The sequence below is a fragment of the Beta vulgaris genome, chromosome 3 (genome assembly GCF_026745355.1).
Source record: "Beta vulgaris subsp. vulgaris cultivar EL10 chromosome 3, EL10.2, whole genome shotgun sequence".
Taxonomy (NCBI): Eukaryota; Viridiplantae; Streptophyta; class Magnoliopsida; order Caryophyllales; family Amaranthaceae; genus Beta; species Beta vulgaris.
The window spans coordinates 34,550,329-34,571,852 of NC_079204.1; the positions used below are offsets into that span (position 1 = coordinate 34,550,329).

Consider the following 21,524-nt stretch of genomic DNA (forward strand, 5'->3'; position numbering starts at 1 on the left):
TCCTGCTATGAGCGCTTCGTACTCGGCTTCGTTGTTCGTCGCTCTAAATTCACAGCAAAGGCCTTGTACTACCTTGCCCCCTTGTGGCGACTTTAGCACAATACCAAGATCTACACCACGAAAATTGGAAGACCCATCAACAAACAATACATAAGGTTCATCATTTACTTGGTTAATTTTTGCGACTTCATCGTCTGCAAGCTTTTCTAATTCTGGGGTAAAGTCTGCCACAAAATCTGCCAAAGCTTGTGACTTAATAGCTGTTCTCGGACGGAACTAGATGTCGTACGCACTGAGTGCTATCGCCCACTTACTCATGTGTCCTGTTAATTCGGGGTGTCACAAGACAGACTTGACAGGATACTTAGTCAGAACGATAATGGTCTGCGCCTCAAAGTAGTGCCTAAGTTTTTTAACAGCTACAACTATGGCTAAAATGAGTTTTTCCAATGAGGAATACCTGGTCTCCGCATCTAACAGAGACTTACTGACGTAATAGATTGGGAGCTGCTGACTTTCTGCTTCTCGTGTCAGGACGGCACTGACGGACACATTACTCACCGCAAGATAAAGTTGCAGCGTCTCTCCGTCACTTGGCTTAGATAACAACGGTGGTGACGCCAAGTATCTCTTGAGTTCTTGCAGCGCGTCTTCGTGTTGTTGCGACCAGTCAAAGCCCTTATTCTTCCTCAGGACGTCATAGAATAGATGACATTTTTTGGACGATCTGGAGATAAAACGGTTCAGTGCGGCTACACGACCGATCAATTTATGCACCTCTTTGAGGTTCCTCGGAGATTGGATGTTGATAAGAGCTTTTATTTGGTCCGGGCTAGCTTCAATCCCTCGTTGCGTAACAACATATCCTAGGAACTTTCCTGCAGACACTCCAAATGTACATTTAGTGGGATTTAATTTCATGCATACCTTGCAGGACGTCGAAAGCCTCCGACAAGTGTTGGACGTGATCGCCTGCTTGCTTGGATTTGACGAGCATATCTCTATATATACTTCCATGGTGTCGCCCAATTGGTCTTTGAACATTTGGTTTACCAATCGTTGATAGGTGGCACCTGCATTTTTCAAACCAAAAGCCATAACCTTATAACAATATATACCTTTGTCAGTGACGAACGCGATTTTTTCTTGATCGTCCGGGTGCATCGATATTTGGTTGTATCCAGAGTATGCGTCCATGAACGTCAAGAGCTTGTGGCCTGCCGTCGCGTCGACCATTGCGTCTATATGAGGGAGAGGGAACAGATCCTTGGGACACGCTTTATTCAAGTCCGTGAAGTCGATGCAGACTCTCTATTTTTTCGTTCTTCTTGCTCACGACCACGACGTTTGCTAGCCAATCTGGATATTTTACCTCGCGAATTTTCCAGTGTCGATCAGCTTTTGACCTCGTCATTGATGATTTGATTCCTTTAGGTGCGAATTTGCGTCTTTTTTGCTTTACAGGCTTGTGCTCGGGGTCCACGTTGAGTTTATGTGTTATGACATCGGGACTGATTCCTGTCATATCCTCATGGGACCAACAAACAATCTTGATTAGTTTTTAGAAAATTGACTAACTGACCTCGTATTTCTTGCGACAACGTCGTTCGGATTCGAACGGCACGATCGGGGATGGACGGATCGAGCATCACTTCATCCACGTCCTGCTCACTGGGCGCGTCGGGTGCTGATCCATCCTTTAATTGCTAGATGGCCGCTTTCGGTGGCATGAGCGACGAGATGTAGCATTCTCTTGCGGATTTCTACTCGCCCTTTATTTCTTGCACCCCCCACTTTGTTGGGAATTTCAGCGTCTGATGATAAGTCGACGGGACGGACTTCATCTTAGGTATCCACGGGGTGCCAAGGATGATGTTGTATGCCGACGGGCAGTCCACGACGTTGAATCTGGTTGGCAAGTTGACACCTTTGGCTAACGTTGGCAACGTGATCTCTCCGAAAGTGTGTTGGGCTTCTCCACTGAATCCAACTAAAACAGTAGATTTTTTAGTAATATCTTTATCACACAATCCCATACCTTCGAGGACACTTTTGAATATGATATTGGCTGAGCTGCCCCCATCGACTAGCACTCGCTTCAACAAGCAATTACTGACTGCAAGGATATGACTAGTCCATCATGATGTTCTACGTCGCAGACGTCGTCGTCATCAAAGGTTATTGCCATCGCTTCCAGCTTGCGTTCTTCTGCTGACCTACAAGATTTAAAAACGGCGGACGAGGGGGTGCCCTCTCTTGCTAGCCTTTTGGCTGCGGAGCACGTTAGTCCACATACATCAGACCCACCATAAATAACATTAATTACCTTTACATAAGTGGGGTACACAGGAGGGATGGACCGCGCAGGATTCTTCTCGAAGGATGCTTTTCCTTTGTCGCTTAAGAGGTCTTTGAGATGCCCTTTATTAAGCATGAACGCGACCTCACGTCGCAATGCACTGCACTCCTTAGTCTTATGGCCATGATCATGATGAAACTCGCACCACCTTGTCTGATCTTTTTGCGCCTCCGGTCGGTCACTCTTCTATGGCCAACGGACGGCAGCTCCGATTTTGGTCAAGGCATTTACGACGCCTACGACATCGACGGAGAATCCATAGGAGTCTAGATCTGGGAAGGTTGACGACTCCGTCCTTGCGTCATTACCTGCATTTTCGACGACGTCAGTAACATTGTTTACCTGATTTGAGCGACCATACGGGTGGTTTCGCCAATTATTCTTTTTGGGGACAAAAGCCTTTCGGTCGCTGGTGGTTTCCGGTTCACGACGCGTTGATATGGTGTTGAGTATGGCATCGTCTTCTTCCAGTCTCATTTGGGCCAACGCTCGTGACTTGACTTCCTCGAACGTTTGGCACGGGTACTTCGTCAGACGGTTGTATAGTTTTGATCGCAGAATTAGTCCTTTCCTGAAACATTGAATAACAGTCTTAGTGTCAAGATCTTTAATGCTAATCATTTCTTTATTAAAGCGATTATAATAATCGCGGACAGATTCTTTAGGTCCTTGGACGACGCCATATAGATCGCTCGTCTGCTTCTCCAGGCTACGACTGCCTTCAAACTTCTCATAGAACTTGTTGTCTAGGGTGGAAAAATTGCCGATGCTTCCTGGCTTGAGGGATCCAAGCCATTTGAGAGCGGGGCTGGTCAGCGTGGCTTCAAAGGACTTGCACATACAGGCTTCTACCAAATGCCAAGGAATTGACGCTTGCCACATCCGCTGCTTGTACTGGGCGACATGCTCGCCTGTATCAGTCGTACCGTCGTAATTAGCAGCGAGGGTAGGCAAGTTGAGCTTTTTGGGGAGCACAGCTTTCACGATCTTTTCTATGAACGTCGATTCCGCATAACCGTCCGGATGCTCCACGATGCTTGGCGTGGGGGCCCCAAGGAGTTACGACATGAGCTTCATTAAGCGCCTATTCTGCTTTTCGATTTGGACCATGCACTTTGCCATAAGATTTGCTTCTCCTTCGCTTTGATTGTTCTCTTCATTATTCAATGGCTCTTCGCCCTCAGGATCTTCGTCATTTTTAGGCTCTTATTCGTCTGACTTAGAGAAGTCCCTCATGTAGGGGATGTCGTTCAAATTAGCGCGACGTCGGACCTTCGAAGCTCTGGATGATGCTAACTCCTCTTGCAATTTCTGGATTCTTTCCTGCGATGTCGTGAAGTCGGTAGCTAGCCGCTAATTAGCTTGCTTCATTTCGAGCATTTCTGCTCTCATTTGTTCATATTGACTCTGCATTTCCTCGAGGTTAGGTGTTTCTCCCATTTGATGGATTTTGAACAGTAGGTTGTCTGGTTACGCCCCACGGTGGGCAGTCAAATTTTGACAGGCTAAAGTCGTATCACCTTATCAAAAGTAATCCTAAAGTCCTTTAACAAATAGTAGTCAGGGAAGTAGGGTCGAATCCACAGAGAAACAGTGTTCTTTTCCTAATTGTCAGTCAAATCTAGAGTATAAGAACGAGTGTTTGTGAGAATTATTATACTAAACTAGACTATAACTATCAAGAATTATCAATAATAAGAAGTCTAGGGCATAGGTTCACCAATGATCAATATTTCGGGATAAACACAAAAATCAACAATTAATAATGCAGTTAAATAGGTTATTCGCTCTCTCAAGTCTAAATCAACATAGAACGTATTAACAGGCTCTCGCAATTTATTAATACCAACTCTACCTATTGAAACTAGCCTTAATATCAAGTTTATACCTCTCGGCGCATAACCTAATATTGCAACACTATAACAATCAAATCTGGCCAAATTGGATTGAATAGACATAAAAACATTCAATAGGAATCAACATGCATCAATAAAAATCAATACTTTAATAAACATCCCTTCCTAATTGATCATGGATCCCCCTAAACCCTAGAAATAGACTACTCAATCATAATTGGGGAAACATATTCATAATTAAATAAGCAAACATGAATTAATAATAAAGGATTGAATAGGAATAAGAAGAGAAAAGAAATAATACCAATTGTAGAACCAATCTTGCAAAAATCAAAGCTTCTATTGAAAATTCAATGTAATTGGGGAAAAAGCAAAACTAGGGTTCTTCACTAATTGAGAGAAAAGAGCGTTCTAATCTTTAATGAATTAATGATGGAAAAAAAAAATAGAAAATAAGATAGGAAATAATAATATTCCCTTGAGTCTTTACCTTTCTATTTCCTAAAACAACTAGAAAAAATAGAGTCTAATTCGTCAAAAGATAAAGCCTTATTCGACTAAAACACGGAATAACCCGCGGCGCGGGTTTTCGGCTGCAAAACAGCGTCAACTTGAAAGACCATATCTCGCAAACTAAAGTCGTATGGGCGTGAATATACCGTTGGAAAGCTCTTCAAGTCTAGTTTCCAACCCCACTGGAATCACTAAATTCCGATCTCTGGATAATGAGTTATGATCAAAAGAGTGCACATGACTCAATTTCCATACTTCTTTTAATATGTTTCCGCTATGTTTGGTTGCAATCGACTCGAAGATGCCCTTTGGACTTCTCATTTGACTTAGCTCCTTCCTAGATGCTTCTCATGCTTAAGCTTGTCCAATAATACTCCAATTGTGTTCTCAATACCTGAAAACTATCAAAAACACCGAAAACAACACAAGAGTAATATCTTCTCAACTTAAGTAACTATATGCAATTATTGGCTAAGAATGCAACTAAATGATCCTAAAATGCAACCTAAATGCATCATGAACTACCTATATTAATATGACTCATCAAACTCCCCCAATTGTCCTCAAGCAATCAAACAATAGACACGGGAAGAAAATGATAACCTACAATATGGGACCAAAACAGGGTCAAGCACACAATCCAAAACACGAGAGATATCAATCTACATGAACCAAGCATCGAGTATCTGAAACAAAGCCGCATAGCACGTCATGTGACCAATCAACTCAAAATCTTACCACAAACCCTTTCCCCCAAGCTGGACTTAACAAAATTGACAGACCTCACTATAGATAACTAATACCTCTTGTGTTTAGGGCGAAAATCAATGACACTCAACGATCTCAACCTATATATATCAACTCAGAAGAAGCAATACTCTTTAACTTTGACCTTTTGACTCACTTCAACACGAAAAATGCAACACACAAAGATCAAGAGGACTTTCAAGGGTTAACTAGGGTTAAGGGTATGGATCATATTTTGGGAAATGTGGTGGAAAACCAAGAAGGGGAGCAAATATCAATGTAAAACGGCCAACAAGGTCATTCACAACTTCATATAACACCATCATTACCAAAATATCGCCACAATATCTTTCATGCATAGTAACCCATATATAACCTTTTCACTTTTCTTTCAAAATATGTTCACTTTCTTTGTTCTTTCATTTCTTTTTCTTCATTCTTTTTTATATTGCCAAAATCTCTTTGAACCACATTCGAATTCGATGATAAAGCTCATTAATAACACTTTCCTTCAACAAAACCACGCATTAACTACATCCATGTAATACAGTATGACCAAAACTAACAATAATCAAATGAGGTTAAGGGTTGTAATATGGGTGAAAGTAGCAAGCAAGGTCAGAAAGCTCAGCGGGGCTAGAGACGGGAAATATGTAACAAGTAGAACTCTGGAGCTAAAATCATGAAATGAACGCCTTAATCATATCAAATAGTGTACACAATCAAGTATCAAGCAGTACCAGGTCAAAATCAAGATCAATACATCAACTGAGGAACTAATCACTCATGAAAGAACATAACTAACACAGATTCATCAGTTAATTAGGCACAGAAGCTCACATGGGTCAATTTTGTCTGCACAGTAAAGTTAAAGCCAGCCAGAGAGATCAAACAGTCTTACCAAGCCAATCAATCGTATCACAATTATGCTATGAAGAATCATGAAACCACTGTACAACAAAGCTGAAGAGCTGTAGTAGAGATATCCACAAAGTTCTCGAAGGTGTGCCAACAATAGTCCCATAGATGAAAACTATAGAATGAAATGAGCTAGCTAAAACAACTATGATGCAACTAAGAAAGCAGTACATTTTTTTTGGTTACACGTAAAATCCTATTCCTAATGAACAGGCAAAAGCGTGTAACAACTACAAAGCAATAAAAACTACACTAGAAAGCAATAAAGGATAGAATATCCCTCCCCCAAGCTAAATACAGCACATGTCTCACTGGTTAAAAAGTAAGGAAAAAAAAAAAAGCTCACGCAACGGGAGCTTCGTCCATCGAGGATGGCTCAGGAGTAGTGCGACGACTAGAAGCGATGAGGCGAAGCGTCTAGCGGCCGACGTAGATCACGGACCTCGGCAGAAGGCCCACATGCGCTCAACAGTCTCGAGGCGAGATAACATCATCGTCTGAAATAATGCAAAAGAACTCATGAAGCGACTGAAGCGGGCTTCCATGGTCTCAGGAGACACAGTAGTGCTGGACGAGGGGTCCTCGGAGACTAGAGGTGCGGGTGCTGCGAGTGTGGGAGAGACGACAGCTGCTGGGGCTGATAATGCAACACACTGAGGGCACGGGAATGTCCCCTGAACTTTCTCGCCTACCTCTATAGTTTCAGAGATTGCACGGGGATCCCATAACCAAATACTAGAATCCTGAGGATGAGCACTAGGGAGAATATCATAGATGATTCGCTTTTCTGTGGAATGACAAGGCTTAACGAACCATATATACCTGTTCTTAGCGTGGTGGACGAGCCATCCATAACGATCCATAGAGGTGGTGTTAAGGAGGTTGGTGGAGGCAGAAGTCACTTTTGAGGCTAAATCGATGCCTCTATCCAGAGCAAACAAAGAAACAAACCCACCCATGGAGATATCACCTTTTTTAACATCCCGCTCCCAAAGAAATCCACCCATAAGGAATTTTGCAAAGTTCACTTTTCCGTGCACAATCGCGGGAGACATAGAAAGAAACCACAGAAGTTCAAATCTTGTAGAGTTACTTGCCCTGATTCCGATTTTGGGACGGAAAAGTTGAAGTATAAAGCGTGAAGCAGGCGGAGAGCAGGACAACCAATAGATGAGGACTTGCTAGAACCCGATGCCCAATCAGAACGCCCAGTAATCTTCTTCCAAAAGGAGATGGGATCAAAATTATCACAACTTGAGCCATCTTGTAATTTCATGAAGGTAGATGGACCGACATGCCCCCCTGTAGGCCAACCAAACAGAATATTTATCTCATCCTAAGACATGATATGCTCGGTACCCTCAAGGGTGAATACTACATCACCTTTCGACGTTCCCACTGCAAGGGAATCCAGAAATTCAACTACGAGCTCAGGACAAATCCGCTCGTTCAATCGGAATACTCGACCCCAATGATGTGTCTGCTCAATGTACTCAAAAGCCCAATCAAAACCTATCTTAGTCACGGCATTCAGAGAGAAATAGAGGGTGGGGGCGATGGTGCGCTTTTGGAGTGTAGCAAGGCGCATTTGGGAAGTGGAGGGTGAGAGGGAGGGTGAAGGTGGAGGGGGTTGAGGGGTTGAAGTGGATGTAGTGGCTTTGGAAGTGGTGGATTTAGAAGTGGTGGCTTTAGGTGCTTTGGATTTTGAAGTTGTGGAAGTCTTTGAAGGTGGTTTGGAGGGGTTTTTTTTTTGTATTTTTCGTGAGTGCTCATTGGGATTGTAGATGGGTTTAGGCTTAGACAAGACCCTCGCGGATGATCTCATGACGCTTTTGAGCACACAACCAAGAACAATCACCACAAAACAATCACAACAACTTCACAAGAATCACCACACAACCAATGTAATACCCATCAATCTAATCTCAACTAAATGTCGCCACCAAGGGACCCAAAATACTGTCAATTGCAATTAGAAATTCAACACGATTGAAACACCAATCAAGATTGATCAACAATAAACAACTTGAATAGCAACCAAGTATCAATAATGAGTAGTAGGCACAAACAATAAGTGTTCAGAATTCGGAATGAAAGTGAACAAATCGAAAACATACTACCACGTGAAGTACACGATTGATTGATGTAGGGGACTTGATTGAGGAAATCCAAGTATGTGTCCAAGAGTCCCAATTGAAATTGCAAAGCACATTCAAGAAGAAACCCCAATTCAATGAGAAAGGTTAGGGTTTGAAGATTATGTGAATGGAAAAAGGGGGGAGGTGGCTTTGTGGGGGGAAGGTAGAGTCGCTTCGCCGGCGGTCGTCGGGGATGGTCGTTGTGCCGGCGATCGTCGGTAGATGAGGGAGGGTGAGGGCGAGGGTGCGTGGTCGGGATGGGCGAGAGGGGTGCGTGAGAGTTTTGAGGGTCGAGAAGGGTGCGTCGCTGCACCGGCGGGTCGGGGGTGGTCGGACTCTCGCCGGTCGTCGGTAGAGGAGGCTGGTGAGAGAGGTCGAGAGGGGTGGGGAGAGTGTTTGAGGGTGGGGATTGTTTTTTTTTTGTTTTGGTGTTGTTCGGCTGGTGTTAGTGCAGCTCGAAAACCTGCGGGAGCAGGCTCGACCCCGCGGGCGGACAAAAGATTGGTGATGTGGGGGAAATTTTGGTTGCGGGCGCGGGATATGGAGTGGGGGCGCGGGGAGCTGTGAGAGGCGAGAGGACCCCGCGGGCGCAGGCTCGACCCCGCGGGCTGGCAGAAGGTTGTGTGATAGGGGTCGTGGCTGCCCGCGGGGGCGGACTATACCCCGCGGGCTGGAGGAAAATGGGTGAGAGTGGTGCCGAATTCCCGCGGGCGCGGGCTAAATCCCGCGGGTGAGCAGTAATTGTCAATGTAAAGCATGTAAATCCCGCGGGTGCATGTTTGAGCTCGTGCTTTCACCTAGGGTCAAAATTAGCACACCAAAACCACTAAACAACACTTGTTAGCATGGTTAGTCTAATAAAAAAAAAAATGAAGATGAATTCAAAACTAAAAGAAAACTACGAAAGAAACTAACTAAACTAAAAATTAATAAAACGAATTCAAGTGAATTCAAAAACACACAAAATAAAAATAAATTGAATTCAAGTAATTCAATATGCAAATTTTTGTTCTTTTCTTTTGTTTAGAAAATGAAGAGTAAAAGGAAAAAGAAGAGTTAGAGATTCGGGTTGCCTCCCGAATAGCGCTGGTTTATGCAGGTCCCGCACGACCGTTTACCTCTTTTCAATGACTAGTAGAGGTAGGTGTTTGGAGGTAGAGTACCTCAACTAGACCCACAGGAGCGCCTTCATAGTACAACTTCAGACGTTGACCATTCACCTTGAAACTTTCACCTTTTTCGTTCATAATTCTCGACAGAACCGAACATGTTCACTCTGGTAACTGTGAAAGGGCCTGACCATCTAGACTTTAACTTTCCAGGAAAGATTTTTAGCCTAGAGTTATAGAGTAAAACCTTATCTCCAATCGTGAACTCCCGAGGGAGGATCTTTTTGTCATGCCACTTCTTGGTTTTCTCCTTGTATACTCGTGCACTATCATACGCTAGCAACCGAAACTCATCAAGCTCATTGAGTTGTAGAAGACGTTTCTCCCCTGCAAGCTTTTGATCCATATTAAGCTCCTTGATCGCCCAAAAAGCTTTATATTCTAATTCAACGGGGAGGTGGCACGCTTTCCATACACAAGCCTATACGGTGAAGTACCAATGGTGTCTTGAATGCAGTTTGTAAGCCCAGAGTGTGTCATCTAATTTCGTGCTCCAATCCTTCCTAGACCTTGCAACTACCTTCTCAAGAATGGACTTAATTTCGCGGTTTGAAACCTCTACTTGCCCACTTGTTTGAGGATGGTATGCTAATCCAGTACGATGGTAGACTCCATATTTCTTCAAAAGGGTGTCTAAATGTCGTTCATGAAAATGGGAGCCTCCATCACTAATCACAGCTCGTGGGACCCCAAACCTTGAAATATGATCTTCTTGAACAAAGCTATGACTACCTTAGAATCATTAGTAGGAGATGCCACGGCTTCAACCCACTTAGAGACATAATCCACAGCAACCAATATGTAGCAATTTCCATTGGAGGAGGGGAACGGTCCCATAAAGTCAATACCCCAAACATCGAAGATTTCAACTTCTAGAATACCGGTTTGGGGCATCTCATGCCTTCTCGAAATATTGCCGGTCCTCTGGCAAGCGTCACATGACATGATGAAAGACTGTGCATCCTTGAACATTGTCGGCCAAAAGAAACCCGACTCATGGAGCTTTGCAACAGTCCTGGAAGGGCCATGATGCCCTCCATAGGTGAGTTATGGCAACGATTCAGGACTCCATTGACCTCCCATTCAGGTACACATTTTCGAAAAAGACCATCTGAACATTCACGAAACAAGTGAGGATCATCCCAAAAGTAGAATTTAACATCATGGAGGAACCTTTTCTTCTGTTGGTAGGACATATCAGGAGGTACTACACCGCCTACCAAGTAATTGGCGTAGTCGGCAAACCAAGGATTTGTGCTGTGACTGCATATAAATGATCGTCAGGAAAAGAATCATCTATAGGAGTTGAGTTCATACCATCTTCATGCCTGATCCTTGACAGGTGGTCTGCAACTACGTTCTCTGCGCCCTTCTTATCACGAATTTCTATGTCGAACTCTTGGAGTAAGAGAATCCATCGAATGAGCCTAGGCTTAGCTTCCTTCTTAGAGAGAAGGTACTTCAAAGCAGCATGATCAGTGTAGATAATAACTTTAGAGCCAATCAGATAAGATCTGAACTTCTCTAAAGCATAGACAATAGCCAAAAGCTCCTTTTCTGTAGTAGCATAGTTGACTTGAGCCTCGTCCAATGTCTTGCTAGCGTAGTAGATTGCATGCAAGACCTTATCTTTTATTGACCAAGTACGCTCCAACCGCATAATCACTGGCGTCACACATTATCTCGAAAGGGAGTTCCCAATCGGGAGAGCGGATAATAGGTGCAGTTATTAAAGCTTGCTTGATCCTGTCAAAAGACTCAAGACACTCATCAGTAAAAACAAATGGAGCATCCTTAAGAAGGAGTTGGGTCAGTGGTTTAGCAATTTTCGAAAAATCCTTGATAAAACGGCGATAAAATCCCGCATGACCAAGGAAGCTTCGTACCCCTTTAACATTAGCTGGTGGGGGTAATTGCTCAATCACTTGGACCTTAGCTCGATCAACTTGGATGCCCCTATCAGAAACAATATGGCCTAAGACAACTCCTTCAGTCACCATGAAATGACACTTTTCCCAGTTTAAGACCAAATGACACTCTTCACATCTTTTCAGGACTTTAGTGAGATTAACTAAGCATGTATCGAACGTGAACCATACACACTAAAATCATCCATAAAGACTTCCATGATAGACTCGATGAACTCAGAAAAGATACTCATCATGCAGCGTTGAAAGGTGGCAGGGGCATTACACAAACCAAAGGGCATTCTACGATATGCAAAAGTGCCATAAGGGCATGTGAATGTGGTCTTTTCTTGATCATCAGGATGAATGGGAATTTGGAAGAAACCTGAATACCCATCCAAATAGCAAAAGTATTTATGACAAGCCAACCGTTCAAGCATTTGGTCAATAAAAGGTAGAGGGAAGTGGTCCTTTTTAGTGGCCATGTTGAGTCTCCTATAGTCTATACACATACGCCATCCAGTCACAGTTCTAGTAGGGATTAACTCATTCTTTTCATTTTTCACAACAGTCATGCCACCTTTTTTGGTACTACTTGGACAGGACTTACCCACTTAGAGTCAGCAATAGGGTAGATAATACCTGCATCGAGTAGTTTCATCACCTCTTTCTTGACCACTTCCTGCATGTTTGGGTTCAATCTCCTTTGTGGTTGAATGCAGGCTTATGGTCATCCTCGAGGTGTATCCTGTGCATACAAAAATCGGGGCTAATACCCTTCAAATCATCAATACTGTACCCTATAGCCTTCTTGTGATTTTTCAGAACAACTAGAAGTTTGGAAAGTTGGCTATCATCGAGTGCAGCACTGACAATTACAGGATCTAACTCTTGCTCATCTAAAATACATACTTCAAGTGAGAGGGGAGAGGTTTAAGTTCGGGTTTCTTTACCTCAACATTACACACAGATCGATCGAACCTCTTTACCTGTTGGCATCCATCAAGGTCAGATTCTTCACTTGCTAGCATCTCTCAATAGCATCTACTTCATTGCTCCATATACTGCCATCACCTGTGGAAGAATCAAGACAAAGTACCGCCTCCAAGGGATCTCCATAGAGAGCTTGGGGCATGTTATCATGGCAAATTACATCAACCACATCAATACTATAGCACTTTTCCTCTAGCATAGGACTTTTCAAAGCAGTGCTCAGATTAAAAGTGACCTCATCATCTCCAACAGATAGTGTAAGCTTACCATTTTTCACATCAATGACAGCATCGACAGTATGAAGGAATGGCCTACCCAAAATGATTGGAATATGTTTGTCTTCCTCCATATCAAGTACAACAAAGTCCACGGGAAAAAAAATTTACCTACTCTAACAGGTACATCCTCTAAAATACCTAGGGGGTATTTAACAGAACGGTCGGCCATTTGTAGAGTAATATTGGTAACTTTCAAACTTCCCATATTCAATTTTGAGGAAACAGACAATGGCATAACACTCACACTAGCCCCCAAATCACATAAAGCTTTATCAATGAACAAACTACCAATGTGACAAGGTATAGAGAAACTACCAGGGTCTTTTAATTTTGGTGGAGATTTATTTTGTAAAATGGCACTACATTCTTCAGTAAAAGCAACTGTCTCCACCTCGTTAAAAGCCCTTTTCCTAGTCAAGATATCTTTCATAAATTTGCATAAGCAGGCACTTGAGTAATTAATTCCGTGAAAGGAACTGTTACCTGAAGATTCTTGACGACTTCCAAAAACTTACCAAATTGCTTGTCTAGCTTACTCTTGAGGTGACGATTGGGGAAAGGAAGTTTGATAGGAGGAACCTCAATAGCAGGCTTTTTGGCTTCATTGGTCTCTTCATGTTCAGTGGCGTGCTTAGAGTTCTCCTTGTCATTTTTAGCTTCAGCTGGGACCTGTTCCTCATCATTTTTCACACTCAAAGTATCATCAATAGGCATGGATGGTCCATTAAGTGAGAACCACTTCGGAGAGTGATGGCATTTGCCGAATCTGTAGGCTGAACAGGTTGTGCTGGAAGAGCACCTTGTTGTGCGAGTAGAGTTCGAAGTAGCCAATTGTGCCAACTGATTCTCCAACATCTTATTGTGAGCAAGAATGGACTCAATTTGTGCTTGTCAGCTTGTCGATCCTTTTGCATTTGTAGCATCATGTTTCTCATCTCAACCATCATTGGATCGGCAGGATGTTGTTGAGATTGAAAGGTGGTCTAGAGAAACCAGGAGGGTGTTGGGAAGGTTGTTGGTAGTACCTCTGGTTCAATTGTTGTGCTTGTGGTTGTGGTGCAGGAGGATTAGGACATTAGTGCTCTTGTAAGACAAGTTAGGATGATTTCTCAACCTGGATTGTATGTGTTGGAGTATGGGTTGTTCGGCCGATATGTTGAAAAGCATTAACTTGTTCGAGAGAACTCCGACACTCTTGTGCCCAATGTCCAACTATGCCACAATTATCACACATAATCTCGGAGGTAGTACCCAAAGCAGCAACACTTGCAGGAGAGGAGAGCTGCATATTGTCAAGTTTATTGCTGATTGCATTCATCTGTGCAGCTAATAGGGATATAGAATCTATCTCATGCTTTCCACCCTTGTTAGCTAGTCCTCGAGGATTACCATATTGAGAGTTGTGGATAGCCATCTCCTCGATCAAATCATTGCAGCATCAATTTCTAGTTTCATGAATCTCCCATTTGCTGCAGAGTCAAGGATAAGTCTCGAGTTGTTCCCCAAACCATTGTAGAATCCTGAACTAGGAACCATTTTTGTAGACCATGATGGGGACATTCTCTCTGAAGATCTTTAAATCTTTCCCATGCCTCATGTAAAGACTCATCAGTCCCTTGGGTGAATTTGTAATCTGACTACGCAACCTAGCAGTCTTCTCTGGAGGGTAGTACTTTCTGTAGAAAGCTAGGCCAAGGTATTCCAATCAGTGATCCCAAGAGTGGCTCGATTAATCCCATTGTACCACATCTTTGCCTTGTCTCGAAGTGAAAATGGGAAAAGAATCTCCCGAATCTGATCTTGTGTCACTCCCTGCTGCTTAATGGTAGAGCAATATTGGCAGAAATCCTGATAATGAAGATTAGGGTCTTCATTAGGTCCACCACCAAATTGTTTTCTTTCGATCATGTTTAGCAATGCAGGTTTGATCTCGAAATTTACAGCTTCGATTTCAGGCATTTGATTGCTCTTGGGAAGTTCAGCCAAAGAGGGTTGGGAAAAAGTCAGTAAGCCTCTGAGCCATCTCTGATTCTGGTGGAGAATAGAGACAATGCTGTAGAATCAGAGTCAGAATCCAAAGGATTATCTTCCCTTGGATTATCTCGCAACTGTCTGGAAAAGTTCTTCTGTCTATGAAAGGATCTTTCGATTTCAGGATCAAATTGTAGGCAATCTGAACTCAAACTCCTGCGCATAGAAGAACTAAAGAACAAACAATTAAGAGATTTTGTCCCAAAGAACAAGTGTTCTCTGAGACGAGAGTATATAATCTAGACTCTAAAACAATTAAAGAAAATGGAACAAAACCGTTTCCCCGGCAACGGCGCCAAATTTTGACAGGCTAAAGTCGTATCACCTTATCAAAAGTAATCCTAAAGTCCTCTAACAAATAGTAGTCAGGGAAGTAGGTCGAATCCACAGAAAACAGTGTTCTTTTCCTAATTGTCAGTCAAATCTAGAGTATAGGAACGAGTGTTTTGAATAATTATACTAAACAAGCTATAACTATATCAAGAATTATCAATAATAAGTCTAGTGCATAGGTTCACCAATGATCAATATTTCGGGATGAAACAAAAAATCAACAATTAATAATGCAGTTAAATAGTTAATTCGCTCTCTCAAGTCTAAATCAACATAGAACGTATAAACAGGCTCTCGCAATTTATTATAACCAACTTCTACCTATTGAAACTAGCCTTAATATCAAGTTTATACCTCTCGGCGCATAACCTAATATTGCAACACTATAACAATCAAATCTGGCCAAATTGGATTGAATAGACATAAAAACATTCAATAGGAATCAACATGCATCAATAAAAATCAATACTTTAATAAACATCCCTTCCTAATTGATCATGGATCCCCTTAAATCCTTGAAATAGACTAATCAATCATAATTGGGGAAAACATATTAATAATTAAATGGAAAATTGGAATTTAATAATCCAACCTTTAACCGATCTTCTTAAAACAGTCCTACTTATGAGTTATTTTTGAATAACCCAACCTTTTGATGGTATCTTCTCAAAATGGTCCCAATGACTTGCAACCTAAACTTCAGGTTATTTTTCCCCTCCTCCTACTCATTTCTCTCTCCTCCCCTCTTCACCTCTCTATCTCTACTTCGACCCCCCATTCCTTCCACCGTCCCCCATCCCCACCCCCGCCCCAGCCACCAGGCCACCCCCAACCACTAGGCCCCACCCAACCTCTTCCCCCCACCACACCCAGCACCCCCGCAACACCACTCTCCCCCCTTTTCCCACCCCCGCAGCCCCCTCTCCTTCCCCTACAACCGCCGCACAACCCCCCTCCCCTCCCTTTCCCCCGCAAATGTCGTCCAACCCCCTTTGAAATGAAAAACAAAGTCAACTGCAGGGATTTCAAAGGTACGAGCGAGAAGGGATGGGGAGGGGAGGAGGGGTTGGGTGGTACGGTTGCGAGGGAAGGGGAGGGTAGGGGCGGCACGACTGCAAAGGAAGGGGAGGGTAGGGGTGGTGCGACTGGCGGGGAAGGGGAGGGGAGGGGGCTACGCGACTGCAGGGGAAGGGGAGGGGGGCGACGCGACTGGCGGGGAAGGGGAGGGGAGGGGGGGTTGGGTGGTGGGGACTTGTAGCTGGTGGGGCTGCAAAAATTTAGGGTGGGATGGGTTGTCGCGGGCTGGGGTGGGGCTGCATGGGCTTGGGGTGGGGTTATGAGGGGTGGGGTGGGGGTAAAGGCCTAGCGTAGGATGGTGCTAGTGGTGGCTAAGTGGTGGTGGTTGTGGAGGAAAAGAGGTAGAGGAGGGAGAAATGACTTGTTATACCGACCACAAAATGTCGTGGACCATTGTGAGAAGATAATACCAAAAGGTTGGATTATTCAAAAATAACTTATAAGTGGGACTGTTTTAAGAAGATCGGTTAAAGGTTGGATTATTAAATTCCAATTTTCCTAATTAAATAAGCAAACATGAATTAATAATAAAGGATTGAATAGGAATAAGAAGAGAAAAGAAATAATACCAATTGTAGAACCAATCTTGCAAAAATCAAAGCTTCTATTGAAAATTCAATGTAATTGGGGAAAAAGCAAAACTAGGGTTCTTCACTAATTGATAGAAAAAGAGTTCTCATCTCCAATGAATTAATGATGGAAAAAACCAAATAGAAAATAAGATAGGAAATAATAAATATTCCCTTGAGTCTTTGTACCTTTCTATTTCCTAAAACAACTAGAAAATAAGAGTCTAACTCGTCAAAAGATAAGGCCCTATTCGACTAAGCAACGCGGAATAACCCGCGGGGGCGAGTTTTCGTCCTGCAAAACAGCGTCAACTTGTAAAGATCATATCTCGCAAACTAAAAGTTGTATCGGGGCGTGTGATACACCGTTGGAAAGATATTCAAGTCTAGTTTCCAACCCCACTAGAATCACTAAATTCCAATCTTTGGATAATGAGTTATGATCAAAAGAGTGCACATGACTCAATTTCCATACTTCTTTTAATATGTTACTGCTTTGTTTGGGTTGCAATCTGACTCGAAGATGCCCTTTGGACTTCTCATTTGTCTTAGCTCCTTCCTAGATGCTTCTCATGCTTAAGCTTGTCCAATAATACTCCAATTGTGTTCTTAATACCTTAAAACTATCAAAAACACCAAAAACACACACAAGAGTGATATCTTCTCAACTTAAGTAACTATATGCAATTATTGGCTAAGAATGCAACTAAATGATCCTAAAATGCAACCTAAATGCATCATGAAATATGTATATTAATATGACTCATCAAGCGCTAAATTGTTCATGCTAAAATTTATCTCTTACGACGAAATTAAAGTTGTGGACGATTCAACCAGATTATGTGTAAGATAATGCAATGAATGAATGCAATGGGGATCAAAAGGGATGAACACACAAAGATGGTGACGCGGAAAACCCCAATGAAGATAGGTAAAAACCGCGGGTGGATGGAGATCCACCAATCTACTATGGTTGACTGTCTTTCTTAGCAAGTGACAATCGTTACAGAATATCTTGCTCCTTAGCTTAGTTCTAGTAATGTTGCATAATGCTTGACTAATGATCCTTACTTCTCTTTTGTATGCCTCTTTTTTTCCCTTTGGCTTTTTCCAACGAATATCTACTAAATTCTACAATTATTACATTAATTTCGGTCCTTTGATCATGGGAGATCTTTCTCATTTACACTTCAACGTCATAATTTACGCTCCCTAACGGCTGATTTAATGCCTTATTGAGCTCCTTCCTTATTTAGCAAAACCGTTACTACATAATTGCTAGCTCTAGCCTCATGTTCTCTGTCATGTCTTCACGCCATAGTTGCTACGTCATCATTGAAAGTGCAAGTGACACTCAAGAGGGGGGTGAATTGAGTGTTGTCCGAATGTTGTAAATTTTTCGATCAATTGTAAGAACAGTTATGGAACAATTCTCAAGCAGCGGAAATAAAAGCAATAAATCAACAACACAAAGATTTAACAAGGTTAGACTTCTAATAAGTCTACGTCCTCCACTCACTCACTCTTTTTATTAATCAACTCAGAAAAACAAAAAGAACTACACTCAATCACTTATGCACCTATGCACAAGATGATTCCCCAACACCCACCTATGGATGTTCGACCCAACCACCAACTATGATGGTTCAAATGAAGTGAATCCCCGATCAACTTCCTCAGCAAACTGAACTCACAATTTGCTCACTTACAACAAGTTTTCTCTCAAGAACAAACAACCTTAAACGGTTAGAATGAGAGTAGTTTAAGATCTATGTGGTATTCGGGTTTATGCTTAGATTTGAGAGCTCAAGAGATAAAATGCTTTTGCTTAGAGTATTCTGAAAATATGCGTAGAAAAGCTTGGAGTTTGTGTACTAGCCAGAACTCCTTAAGTAAGCCTTTGGCTCGTGAATAATAGGTGATATTATGAGAGTATATTTTCCTTACAATTATGGAAATTATTCCAAGGAAAATATACTCAGTATAATATCACATAATACACTTGCCATACTTAAGAAATCTTCCTTGCACAACAAACCATGCATCCGTGTATTTTGAAAAGTAATTTTGCGCAGAAAGAAAAACTTTCCTAAAATACGAATGCATGAAGTAAAACCTAGAGGACTGGTTCAGATCTGTTCCCAGACTGTTCCAAACAACCAAGTTTTACTTGTAGTTGTGTATGACAAGTAACCGAGGTTTCTTGTCATCCACAACAAGCTCATCTTTCTAGTTTCAAACCTTTAGTGCATCAAAACCTTTATACCACTTACATTTCATCTAAGATATAAGAGTATTACAAAATGATCTTAATCTTCATGCAATTCTTCAAGACTTGGCTTCACAAGCTTTGTCTTTTCATCCATTGAACTTGTTCTTTTAATACCTGTACATGCAACAAGAAACATGCATGCAATATGAAAGTTCAATGTGGTTTGTCATCAATCAAAACTCAAACTAGGGAACTCAACAAATTCCCCCTTTTTGATGATGACAAACCTGAAGTTCCCCCTGCAAATAATATCATTAGTTTTGAGAACCTTTTTCAAAAATTTTTAATTCTTAAGAAAGAACTCAAGGCACTGGTCTCGTACTGTTCCTGCAAATTAAGCATCATTTTTACAAGTACACCAGTTCACAACTAACTGACAACAGTTTAAGAAAGAGTTTCTAAGTACCATGGACAAATACCAACTAGACTCAGAGCTCTTAGACTTAAACATGCATTCGCAAGAAGAACATCAGTAGTTGCGCGGACTTATTTCTAAGCCATTAGGATGAAAAGAAGTAAAATGCTTTGAATACACTCACTTCCAGACCACTTCTGGTCTGCCACCTATAACAAGGCACTCAGCCTTGCTCTAGTTGCTGCAACACACACAGGTTGTAACACTAGACCTGCTTCCCCCTAAGATTAGGTACTCTTCCTAACAAGGCACTATTCCTGTTCCTCAGAATCCTCTCTTCCCTGAATACCAGCTTTGTCAAGGCGACCTCAACTCTCTTGTAGGATTCCTGAAGTGCAGTGCAAAGTTGAGTAACACTATTCAGCATATTCTGCATCATCTGGTTCTGGTCACTCAACTGCTTCACCAAGGCATAAGTAGCCTGAACTGATTAGTAATGGTCCCTGCACCAACTGCATCACCCTTTGCTTCACCCTTCATTTTCAGAACACCACCTGCATATGACATGCCCTTCTAACCTATAATCTGATTCGTAAGATGAGACATGGTGCCATAGTCTCCCACCATACGAATTTTCCAATGCTTGAATACTAAGGTCAGCCATCCTCCATTAGGCAGTGCATGCTTAGCCTTCTCCACATAGCAGATCATGTGGCCCAATACCAGAGCAGGGAGGTTGACTGGAATATGTTCCATGAGACATTATATGAGAACACTATCCATCAACCGTACACTCATGCGGCCTTGTGCTCTGGAAAACACAATCTTTGAGGTTATTGTATGAAATATCCTCATGATTGGCTCCCTTAAGTGGCCAATGGTGTACCCCTGCTTAGGGTCAGGTGGACCAGTGAACAACCTGGTCTGGATCTTTTCTACTGTGAGTCCTTTAACTGTGGGCCAGTTCTCCCTTGAGTACACGTCAACTCCCTTGTTTGGGACTTTGAGAATTTCAGCCAAATTCTTCTCAGATAAATTAATGGCAGTGTCCTTAACAAAAGCAAAGTAGGACCCATCGTCCTTAGTATGCATGTGTTCATAAAATTCCTCAACCAAAGGCATAAACACATCAAGTTCTTTTGCAAACAAAACAGACCATTTCTGAAATTCTAAAGCTTCCTTAACCTCATGCAAGAATTTCTGATCAACCCTGCTCTCTACAACAGAAAAACCAACCAGAATAGACCTATCCCTCAAACCATATAAAGGCTCGGGAGTGATAGACTTACTTTTCTTGGGTTTAGAACCCTCTGCAGCAACAATAGTAGGCAACTTCCTCTTTTTGTCAGCTGGGAACTGGTTTGGTTCTGGTTCCTGCTCAATCTCCTTGCCTTTGGAAGATTCAGCACCCTTCCTAGCAACCGTCTTTACCCTTGTGCCTTTGCTAGTAACAGCCTTAACACCCTCCTTCTCAACAGACTTAACCGCTTTTGATGGCGGTTTCTTGGCAGCAACTGTCTTTGCCTTTATCTCTTTCCTCTGTGTTTCAACTACAACAACCTCCTTCTCAACTTCTTATTCCTCCACCTCCTGATTTTCCGGTTCTAACTCACCCACCGGCTCCGACTCCTTTTCCGATTCTGACTCCTCCATCTTCTCCGACTCTTCTGGCTTAGACTCCTCAACCGGTTTTGGTGAGGGAGCCTTTGATTTTGGTGTGACAGGCTTTTTGGGAGTGGTGGTTTTTGTAACTTTAGAAGTGGTGGTTTTGGTGGTTTTGGCGGTTGATTTTGGAGTTACCGCTTTTGTGGTGGTAGATTTTGTGGTGGATTTGGGTGTAGTGGTTTTTGTAGTGGACGATTTTGTGGTTGCTGGCTTCTTTGAAGTGGTGGATTGTGTGGTTGCTGGCTTCTTTGAATTCCTCCGTACTAAGGGTTCTTCTTCCTCATCTTCAACCTCTTTCTCCATAACCGGTTCCTCCACTGGTTCAGCCACATCCTTTGTTTTCT

General features: G+C 42.4%; 1 pseudogene; it reads left to right on the plus strand.

Moving 5' to 3' along the window:
• Nucleotides 1–14,420: 14,420 nt before the first annotated feature.
• Nucleotides 14,421–14,519, plus strand: LOC125496240 (small nucleolar RNA R71; annotated as a pseudogene).
• Nucleotides 14,520–21,524: the final 7,005 nt, after the last annotated feature.